At 49.6% G+C, this 11018-nt stretch overlaps 1 protein-coding gene across 2 annotated transcripts in view; it reads right to left on the bottom strand.

Annotated features, from left to right (window-relative positions):
- The window catches only part of RALB (RAS like proto-oncogene B), a 58717-nt gene that overhangs the window by 40342 nt on the left and 7357 nt on the right, over positions 1 to 11018 (bottom strand). The window contains exon 1 of one of the 2 annotated variants that reach the window (XM_029934718.1): positions 3688 to 3772. The exons of the other annotated variant lie outside the window; for it this stretch is intronic. The gene's annotated coding sequence lies outside the window, so the exon portion shown is untranslated. Of the gene's footprint in view, positions 1 to 3687; positions 3773 to 11018 lie in introns of those variants that run through there. 2 annotated transcript variants of the gene reach the window in all.

Raw genomic sequence — 11018 nt, 5'->3', positions numbered from 1 at the left:
ATGTGCTCAATAAGGTCTGGTCTAAACCTTCAAAAGGAAATGTGGTAACCTCCACGAATGTCCAGGGTCCTCAAGCTCTCCATGTGCAGTCCCCTCCCACATTGCACCAGGTTTGGTCTATGTGTCAGTTGAAGGGAGGGTATGTCTGTCACCTCCAAGATTAGATACAAAGGCATCACACTCTCCATCTTGACTGTCCTCTCTCTCTCTCTCTCTCTCTCTCTCTCTCTCTCTCTCTCTCTCTCTCTCTCTTTCAGATCACTTGTTCTGGGGAGAAACTCAGTCGCCACTCGTAGGCCCACATGCACTTGGAGCCAGCAGCCAGGTGAGTGAGCCACCCTGGACGGGGATTTGCCAACCCCAGTCAAGCCATCAGATGACTACAACCTCCGAAGAGACCCTGAGCCAGAAGCCCCCAGCCAAGCTGCTCCCGGATTCCTGAATCTCAACTGTATGAGCCAATAAACGTCTGTTGCTTGAAGCTGTTACAATTCGGGTAATCTATTATACCTGCTGCAGGAGAAAATTCACTCAAGACGGATGAACTTTAGAGGTAGCCAGCCACACAGGGCCAAACCACTATATTTCCTTCAACTTATGCCATATACTAAGTAAAATTACATAGGTTGAAATGTCTTAATTGCAATTAGATCTCACTTAATATTTTCTATGCCAGTTCCCAATCTCGGGGGCCTCAAGTTCACCATATATAAAAGCACTGGCGAAAGCAACAATGACAACAATGTACCAGCAATTATCAATGAGTTGCACCATTCTCTGCATTGAGATTTCAATTTCTTCAGAATGCACAAGCTCCCCCAAAGAGTCATCTACAATCACCACAGGGAACACTCACAAAAATTATAAGCAGTTCCTTTTTTTTTTTTTTCAGAGTAACATAAACTTGAAATACCTTCCCTCTTTGACTTTCCGTGTCCACATTCTCGTCATGTTTCCCTCTACCCTCATTTGTCCAAAAGCTCATACACCCTCTTGTCTACTGGGTTCTCCTTTTGGAAACCTCTAAGAATATGTACATATATACACCCATATTTGTATTTCTAAGTAACCTAGAGAACTGAGGCATTAAAGGAGCCAGCTCACGGTCAGATCTCCATGGTCAGATATGTATCTGGTATTGGTTGGATCAGTGGGTCGGTGCCAAGGGGCCAGGAGATGCTCTATAAATGTTCGTTTCCCTCCTCTTCCTTCCCCACCTCCCCCATGATTAGGAAAGATTGCATTTTCTCTGGGACTCTGTTCTCTTTGATTCGGACTTCTCAGCAACACACATTCACTTGAAAAAAAAAAAATGTGAAGGGTCCTGCATTTATCTAACAGCAGGGGCCATTTGTTCGGAAGCAACTGGGACCAGTGAAAAGTGGGACTCTTGCCTTATCATCTTGAGACAAGTTACACTGGGAACCTCAGACGAGTTCACCAAGATTCCTTCCAAAAACTGCAGCTCTGTGTGGTTAAACTGTCTCCAAATTTAGCTTTCAGAAAAGGTCTCCAACAATGTCTCTAACTTCCATAAATTTCATCAGCGGAGAGGGATTTAGTAACTGAATGCAAAGAGGCATTGTGGGATTGGGCGATACGGCACAAAGAATTACCTCAACTCTGGTTTACAAATTTCTAGGGTCTCTAGCCATCTCCAGCCAAGACAAGAATTCAGAACTTTTCTACTTCTTCCCCCTTTCACTAACACCCATTTAGATCTTTTTTTGAATTTTTTTTAATGTTTATTTTCAAAGGAGGAAGAGAGATGGAATGTGAGTGGTAGAGGGGCAGAGAGGGAGGGGGACACAGAATCCAAAATGGGCTCCAGACTCTGAGCTGTCAGCACAAAGCCTGACATGGGGCTTGAACTCATGAACCATGAGATCATGACCTGAGCCAAAGTCAGACGCTTAACCAACTAAGCCACCCAGGTGCCCCCATTTAGATCTTATTTGATGTTGTAATTCTTGTCTCCCTACCTATGTGTCTGGGTCCCATGTTCACAAAGTCCTGGGAAAGTTTCTACCACTAGGGAAATCTTGCCAAGATCTCAGATACCCACTGTCTCCAATGGGAACTACCACGAATAGAAAAGGAAGTTAAGACTCAGATGTGGTCAGAAAAAAGCAGACTAGGGGACAGGAGTAAAACCACACATAAGGAATGTACATCTCTGGTGTTATATGCACCCTTACCTCCATTTCACCCCCACTACCACAAAGAACATCCTAAACATTCCTAATATTATATACTCCTAACAGGTGGCATGACTATTTACCACCTTTTTACTGCCATGGACTCCCCAGGACACAGAGGTGAAAAGTCATGCTCAAGATCCCACCACTAATAAAGTTTCAAAACCAGCATCACACCTGGGGCTTCACTGCCTGCCCCTTTTTTCTCCCCCAAATTCAATACTCCCTCCCCAGTCACTCCATTTCTAAGAACTTCCACATTCTAAATCTGCTGCCCCGGGTTTCAGGAACCTTGCCTTTACCTGTTTGGAGCTTTGAGAATCTTCATTGTTCTGCTGAACATCATTTGCACATCTAAAAGATACGCTATACTCTCTGGCAATCAGTTGCCCTCTGCACCCCCAAAACTTAAAAAGAAATAAGGTTAGAAAGCTAGGCCAAAGCAGAAAGTTCTCTGTTCTACAAAGGGACATCACAGGGGATGCAAATGAACCATCAGCCAAGTCTCTTTCATGGGCAAATCTAAAAACTTTTCCTAGTGTTTACTTTTGAAGGAGGGAGTAGGCAGAGAGAAGGAGACACAGAATCCAAAGCAGTCTCCAGACTCTGAGCTGTCTGCACTGAGCCCCACTTGGGGCTTGAACTCAGAGAGCATGAGTTCATGACCTGAGCTGAAGCCCAGTGCTTAACCACTGAGCCACCAGGGCAATCCTAAAGCAGCCCACCAGACACAAGACCTTCTCCCCCAGAAGGCTCACATGAAAACAATACCAAAGCTCCAATGTTTCCAAAATTCATCTGTACATGAGCACAGAAAGGACACTGCTCAAACAAGCAGCCTGGGCACAGCTCTCTCTGCCACTAGAGTTCCCAACCCACCACGACACGGATGACCGGCCACACAGTTCAAGTCCACCGTGCTTCCTATTAGAAGCCACGTTCGGAGGCAGTCCTGCCATCGGAAAGGAACTGAAGCCGGGTGGGGGCAAAGAAACAACTTTACATTCACTTGCAAGCCAGGACCAAACACAAACAGACCAAACAACTTTTGGAACACAGCCCCAGTTGGGCCCAAGCTCTTAAGGTTTAGTAAGTTTTTGCAACACTTATTATAGCTCTTACCCTGCCCACAGGGGCGACTAAGGGACTGAGGAAGTGGACCATCTTCGGGCTGAGGGCCCGAAAGGGCAGGAAGTGGAAGCAGAGGCCATTTGTGGGAAAAGGGAAGGATCGACGAAAAGGGAGGGGCTGAGGCGCTGCCCCCATTTCCTCAGCCCCGTGCCCGTCTGGGAAGCCTGGAGGCTTTCTCCAGGATACCTGCCAGGGCCCAACGGAGCCGACAACCCGGTGTCGCCCTCCGTCTCCCTCCACAGCCTACGTGCAGGACGCGAGGGCAGGCGGTCACCGAGTACAGGGCGGCGCACCCCACTTCCCCAGCCCGTGCCCCACCCCGCCCGGGGAGGGCCTGTCGAGGCACGGGCACCCTTACCTGGGACTCGTCCCGCGTTGCCTCTGCCGTCCGCACGGATCCCGCAGCTCTTAAGCCTGCCCCGCCCTCTCCTTCGCCTCCTCCCGGGGCCGGACCCCAGCAGTCCCCTGCCGATTTGTCATTGAGCAGCCCTGGCTCGCTTCCCCACCCCCGAGCGCGCCCCCGGCGTCGCCTAGGCAACCCCGCCTCCCGAAAGAACGCGCTTTCCTTCCGCCCCGGCTCTCCCCGTGGAGGCCACGCCCACTAAGAGCGTATTAGCCAATCCGAGGCGGGCCTCGGAGGCTAGGGAGGAGGTTTTGCCAATGAGAAGCCGCCTCAGGCGGGAGGGGCGGGCTCGGCACGCCTGCCCCGCCCACCTCCACTTCCTCCTTTCCGCGAGCGGCTTGCCGGACTCGCTGCCGGACTCGCTGCGCGTGACCGCGGCTGCAGTGGCGGAGTGGAGCTGGTCTGGGGACTCTGGGCATGGGCGTGGTCGGGTGGAGGGCGCTCCAGTCGGATTTAGGTCAGAGTGAGGCCAAACTAGTGGAAAGCAAAAGGGAAGGGCCGACCGATATAGAAAACCCAAAATTGCGATGCAACGCGGGAGTGTCTAAGGGGTCCAGGCTCCTACCGGACGCCGGTCTGGGGGCATCTGAGACAGCGGGACCTCCGCCTGCCGCCCCGACTCGCTTGGCTAAATGACATCCCATTAGCAGTAATGGAGCTACTTGCCCAGTGCCTAGACAACTTGATCCAAATCACATAGAAGGCTCAGAATCCTAACCCCAGGAGGCAGAAGTGCAGTGCGGACAAGTTTTTCACCCACAACCTGCCCCCCCCCATTTGTCCTCCAAAAACAGGGAACTTGTAATTTTGTATCCAAACTGGGCTTCGCCTCAGGTTGATTTTCTTGACTATCTACCCCTCCCTTGAGCTGAATCCTCTCCAACCAGCCTCAGCAGGATGTGTGGCCCTACTGAGCCTACACAAACCTCCTATCACAATTGTTTAAATGCCCCCTGTACAATCTCTGAGAATGGAAACTGTTGTTCAGGTTGATATTGCAGCAGCTAGCTAATTCTTTCCTTGTTAATAATTATATATTAGGATACATGTGTATTCTATTCAAGGCTTTGTGCCTTGATTAGATTGTGTAAAAGCAACTACAGATACAGGCCCTCTACCAATAGCTGTGTCAAAAGGCATGGAACCTTTATCTTAGTCTTCGGTAACAAGCTTACCAAAAAACATTTAACTTGAAGAATACCCTAGTGTCTCACTATCTTAAATATTCTGCTTTATCTTTCTCATATACATTAAAGACTTATTGCATGCTAAGTATATGAGAGAAACTCTGCTAGGTTCTATAAGGGAGAAGGGGAGAAGGTGTTTCAAAAAAGAAAGTTCTCTAACAGTTATAACCTAAAAGGGGAATCAGACCCAAACCTCTTCCTCTGGAGTGATGATTAAGGGCACAGGTCTGGAATCAGGAAGCCTAGGTTCAAAGGAGGACTCTACCATATGACTAGCAGTTACTTTAGAAAGTGACTAAACTTCTGTGGGCCTCAGTTTCCCCAGTTGCCCAATGGGAGCAGTAGCTTCACTAGGAACTTGGGAGTGCTAGGATGTTGGTCAGTGCTCAACAAATATTAGTTTAAACTTTGTTTAATATTTATTTATGGGGGGGGGCAGAGAGAGAGGGAGACAGAATCCGAAGAGGGCTCCGCACTATCAGTGCAAAGCCTGACTTGGGGCTGGAACTCACAAACGGAGTGATCATGACCTGAGCCGAAGTTGGACGCCCAACCAACTGAGCCACCCAGGTGCCCCAACAAACGTTAAATAGTGATTACCACCAGAGGCCAAAGCTGTGGAAAGAACATTCTAGACACTCCCTCCTTCAAAAGTATTTACTGAGGGGAACCTGGGTGGCTCGGTCAGTTAAGCATCAGACCTCGGCTCAGGTCATGATCTCACGGTTGGTGAGTTGGAGCCCCACAATGGGCTCTGTGCTGACAGCTCAGAGCTTGGAGCCTGCTTCGGATTCTGGATCTCTCTCTCTTTCTGCCCCACTCCCACTTGCACTCTGACTCTGTCTCTCAAAAGTGAATAAACGTTAAAAAAAGTTTAAAAAAAAACAATCTGGCAAACAGGTTTGATATTCAAAAGTATTTACTGAGTATTGCTGAGTCCTTACTGCTTTTAACAAACATTTCCACTTCTCTCTCCTGGGCACTGATTAGGATTGAACTTTCTAGCTCTAGTGTTGGGTGAGGCTATGTGACTGGCTCTAATCAATGACTTGTGAGTAATAAATTATTTGGAGACCAGAGAACTTATTTGCAAGGCGAGATATTCCATAGCTCTGGTCTCATTGGCATGGCCACTGGGAATGTTTGGGGCGTAGCTGCTCCATCAGCCTAGGACCCTACAATGTCCACAGCGCTCCCCGTGCCAACCCAGGGTGGACGTTTAGCATGACCAATAAGCCAACCTCTGAGGTCTGAGGGCACTAAGATTTGGAAGTTGTTTTCTACTGCCACATAGCCTGGCCTGCTCTGACTAATACAAGGCCCTCGGGTGTGCTAAATGGGGGACACAGTGGAAAAGCTCAGAGAAGAGAACAGGTAATAACCCAGGAGACAAACAATTCAGTAATTATACATTGTGTCATTACAAGTTATTTGAGACTGGGTAGCAAAAAAAACGGTCTCTGTTAGGAGGTGGGTGACATTTAAAGGATTCCCTGAAGGATGGAAAGGAATCCACCTTGGAAAAGGTTGGCGACTGGGGGGAAGGGGAGGGGAGTATCTCCAGTAGAGGAAGAAGCATGCACAAACTCCTACGGGAGCAAGAAGCTTGGTTCCCTTCGGAACAGACAGGAGGCCCCGAGAGGAGCGCCACGAGCAGGGAGAAGTGAGGTAGCACAAGGGTGGAGAGGGAGGCAGGAGCCAGATTAGGTGGCAGCTTCTATGATAAGGAGATTGGAATTTATTCCAAGGGTGACAGGGAGCTACTGAGGAGGTTCAAGCCAGGAGGGTGACATGTTGGGTTCAGGTTTTTACAAAGACCTGCAGTGTGGGCAATGGGCTTCAAGGGACAGATGTGGGAATGGAGGTTAAGAGGCTCTCCCAGGAGTCCAAGCAAAGTGGAGGTCACAAGAGCAGAGGCTAGATGAGTGATCTGTCCTCAGATAACAGGAGATGGGGGGGTGATTGCAGGGGTGAGGGGAAAAAGAGGGCTGACGGCTAAATCAGAGGTTCCTCCTGCCAAATCCCAGAGGAAGCAGGGGCAAGGTTGAAAGTCTCACACACCACCACCCCCGCCCCAAGATACTCTGACCCCAGGGAGATGGGGCTCAAAAGCCAGGCTGGAAGAGATGTGGAGCAGACAGCTGACCAATTTCCTAGGACGTCAGCAGCATCAGAGCCTGCAGTATTATCTAAACAGGTGGTGTTGCTAGACAGAGTCTGACAAGCCCTAACATCACTGTGAGCATTTGATTCTTGGTGCCCACCTGGACTGGAAAACAAAGGGTGCCACTAATCTATAGACGGAAAAACAAAAACCATTCCTGCCTGCTAAAGGTCATGGAAAGAATCTACTGTAAATACCAAAAATAGATAGATTATCTTCAGCACTCAGGTCATCTTTCTGTTCTGTGCTTCTCTGCCCCTCTGTGCCCATATGTCACTTCCTATGACCTCATCCTGTTCTCAGGACCAGGTCTCACAGTCTCATTCACATGTAGGACTCAATGACTGAAGACTGCTCAGTGGATACCCACCCCTTCCTAAGCATGTGGATCATCCAATTGATCCAAACCTGAAGTCCTAGGCCAGGCAAAGACTTCAGGGGAGGACTGGAGACCTTTCATTCAGAACGGCTAGAATGGAGTGATTTATCCCTCCTCAGGGAAAGGCTTTGGAGCAAAGCCTGCATACCATCCATCCCCAAGCCTTCCTTTCCTTGCAGCTGTTTGTTGGAAGCTACCAAGAAAAGCCTCTAGCATTTACTTATTCCCAAGCATAATCAAAATCTTAACTATGTTGCTCAATCTAGGTATCGCCGCTATAAAAGATGTACTAGGAATTTCAAAACCACTCTGCCATGCGTCTTCTGAGAGCCTCTCTTTCCTCACAACTATCTTTCTATATGTTCACTACAGCCCCAGACACTCAGCGAGAGCTAACCAGCTGTTCCTGGGAATTGTTCTGCTGAAAAGGCAGAGGCCCCAGTAATTAACTAGAGGATGAGCTTTCCTCTTCCGAAAGAAATTAATCTACTTGGGAAACGCATCAGGAAAAAAAAAGTGACTCATTTCCATCCTAAATTATTGAATTAGCTAGGTTTATCTTTCTGCCATGATGGCTTACAGAGAGTTATCTCCCAGAGATGAAGTCAAATCTGTCTTGGCATTAAATACTAAGTCTTCATCGCTCTCACTAATCTCCACGACAGGCCAGCTCGTGTGCTCCGCGGCATCCATCTTCATGAAGACACACATTCCCTGCTTCAGAACATCTGCACGGTGACCATCGACCACAGATCTGGTGCTGACCTCCAGGTAACCAGATAAAAGCCCCTGCAGGGGGAGGAGCACACGCGAAGCCTCGTTGGGCACAATCGGTGTGGGTGACAATCCCAGTTTTGGCACTCAGGACCATAAACTGCAGGAAGCAGTTTACTCTCCAGGTTGTTTTGCAGACCCGGCCACGGCAGGTCAGTGGGAAGGGCCGGCGGGCCAGAGGTTGGAATTCTGTTCTTTTTCTCTTGGGGCCCACCCCTGCATGCCCTTCACCTCCACAGGGAGGAGGAGACGCCCAGAGCTCAGAAGGGACGTGTCTGGGCCGAGTGAGGCTGTGGGGAGCCTCTCCACGGAGACCAAGGTTCACCTTCCTCTCAGCAGTTCAGGCTGGCACTGTGCCAGGTCCTGTGCCCAGCACTGTAAAATGTCATCAGGCATCCCTCGTGCTGCAGAGTCTAAGAGGGAGACACGATTTCCTATTTACAGACAGAGAGGTTGATAGGCAGATGAGGCCTCAAATCAGCTGTGTCTGACAACAAAATCCATACTCTTTATCACGGTCTCTACCACCTTCCCAGTTGCACACAGTTGCAAGCTGTGTGACCCTGGACAAAATATCTCCCCTCTCTGACTTCGGTTTTCTCTGTACAGTGACAGTCAGTCTCAAGTCTACACTGAACACAGTCGTGCTCCGCAATGGGCAGGAGTTGTGCCAGGCACCGGCTGTCTGGGACCCCTAGGGTCTGTGCTCTAACACCTCCTGCATAGGCACCCCACTAAGGAAGAGTCCACACCTCTGGCAGAACTAGCTCAGCTCCTGATTGAGCTGGAACTGCTGGCCCTCACAGTGCTCCTACCCCCATTTTATCAAAGCTTGAAGCCGTCTCCAGGAACTTCCCTCCAGGAGTGGCTGGTATGTAAAGGCAAGGCTAAAAATATCTCCCCAGATCACTTGATGTTTAAATATAGGAGATCGGGGCCTTGGGTTAACCAGAAACTGGAGCTGATGGCTATTGTCAGCCACTCACATTTAAATAGAATTCTTTTAATCCCTCCTAGCACTAAGGTGTCATACATCAAAGTGCCTGCTACAGTGACCCATAGTAAGCCTCAACCAATTCTTGTTATGGGTGGATGGGTGGATAGGTGGATGGGTAGATGGATAGGGGTGGATGGATTGGAGGATAGGTAGATGGGTAGATGGGTGGATAAGTGGATGGATGGATGGATGGAGGGATGGATGGATGGATGAGTGAATGGATGGATTAGTGGGTGGGTGGGTGGGTGGATGGATGGATGGATGGATGAGTGAATGGATGAGTGAATGGATGGATTAGTGGGTGGGTGGGTGGGTGGGTGGATGGATGGATGGATGGATGAGTGAATGGATGAGTGAATGGATGGATTAGTGGGTGGGTGGGTGGATGGATGGATGGATGGATGGATAGGTGGATGGGTGGGTGGATGGATGGGTGAATGGGTGGATGAGTAGATGGGTGGATGAGTAGATGAATGGTTGGATGAATAGATGGGTGGGTAGGTAGATGGATGGTAGATGGATGGATGGGTGGGTGGGTGGGTGGATGGGTAGATGAGTGGATGGATGGATGAGGGAACAGTTGGAGAAGGTTTGATTGGGAGGCTCAAGGACAAGGGCATGCTATTCGTGAATTGGGGTGCCCTAGTAAGGCAGGCATGGGATGGTAGACATAGGAGACAGAATTTGGCAGCCTGTATGAGGGTCTGGAGGATATAGGCAGGAGATGGGGAAGACACACACAGAAACCAGCAGGCCAAATCTGGCACACAGACTCCAACATGTTGACAGTGTAGGATCCCACTGTGGGCTCTGCATGGCACACAAAGCAGTGTCAGGCACACAACAGGTGTTATTCAGACTTGGCAGTTAGGGCCTCTGCTGTCTGCCTGGTCAGCTCACACTGGGTGGTGGATGGACAGAGTCTGCCTCATGAGTCTCAGCAGAGCCGTGACAGGCTGGGTCTGGTACTCACTAACCAACATCTTTGGCAGGCCTGGCTCTGCCTGAGGCCCCCGACCTCAGAGACCATCCCAACAGAGACCCGAGACCCAAGAGAGACCATCCTTCTGCCTCTTCTCAGTTAACAAAGCCCAAGGCTAGGGTTGCCACATCAAGTGGCAAGATGCAATATGAGGGACATAGTTACACTACAAATTATTCATCATTGACCTGCAATTCAAATTTAAACACGCATCTTGCATTTGTATTTGCAAAACCTGATAGCCTAACCCAAGATCCCCACTGACACTGTCAAAGCCCCCAGCGGCAGTGCTTGTCAAGAGGAGAGGAACTGAGTCCCGGACAGAGGGACTCCCCTCAAGGCATATAACATCTCCCCAGTGAGGACTTGAATGAATGGTGTGTGACCGCCCTTAGCCACAGGGAGGAGGATGGGGAGGCACGGTGCCCCATCAGGTTCAGCTTCTTCCCCATTGCTGAGCGCCTCTCAGGGGCCAGGCTAACAGTAGCAGATCAGCCATGAGCTCCAGCCTCATCCAATCTCCCTTCATCTTCTAAGAAGCCTCCTTGATGACTCAGGCATCTCTGATCTGTCCATACATTTTCACAACCAATTACATAGTTCCTCCTGTTCTGCTGTCTGATGAGTGTGAGAGTCCCCAACAGAAATCCTAAAACCCCAGCAGACAGAGTGCCCAATGCTATAGCATGAAACGGCTCTTGCCCAGAATATAAGAATGATTTAAATCCTGGACTGCCACCTCCTAGCTGGGGGCCTTGGGCAGGACATGTCATGCCTTGGGGCACCTGGGTGGCTCAGTTGGT

Source organism: Suricata suricatta, chromosome 3 (assembly GCF_006229205.1).
Source record: "Suricata suricatta isolate VVHF042 chromosome 3, meerkat_22Aug2017_6uvM2_HiC, whole genome shotgun sequence".
NCBI lineage: Eukaryota > Metazoa > Chordata > Mammalia > Carnivora > Herpestidae > Suricata > Suricata suricatta.
The sequence above is the reverse complement of the archived record's forward strand: the minus strand, read 5'-3'. Positions and strand labels throughout refer to the sequence as shown.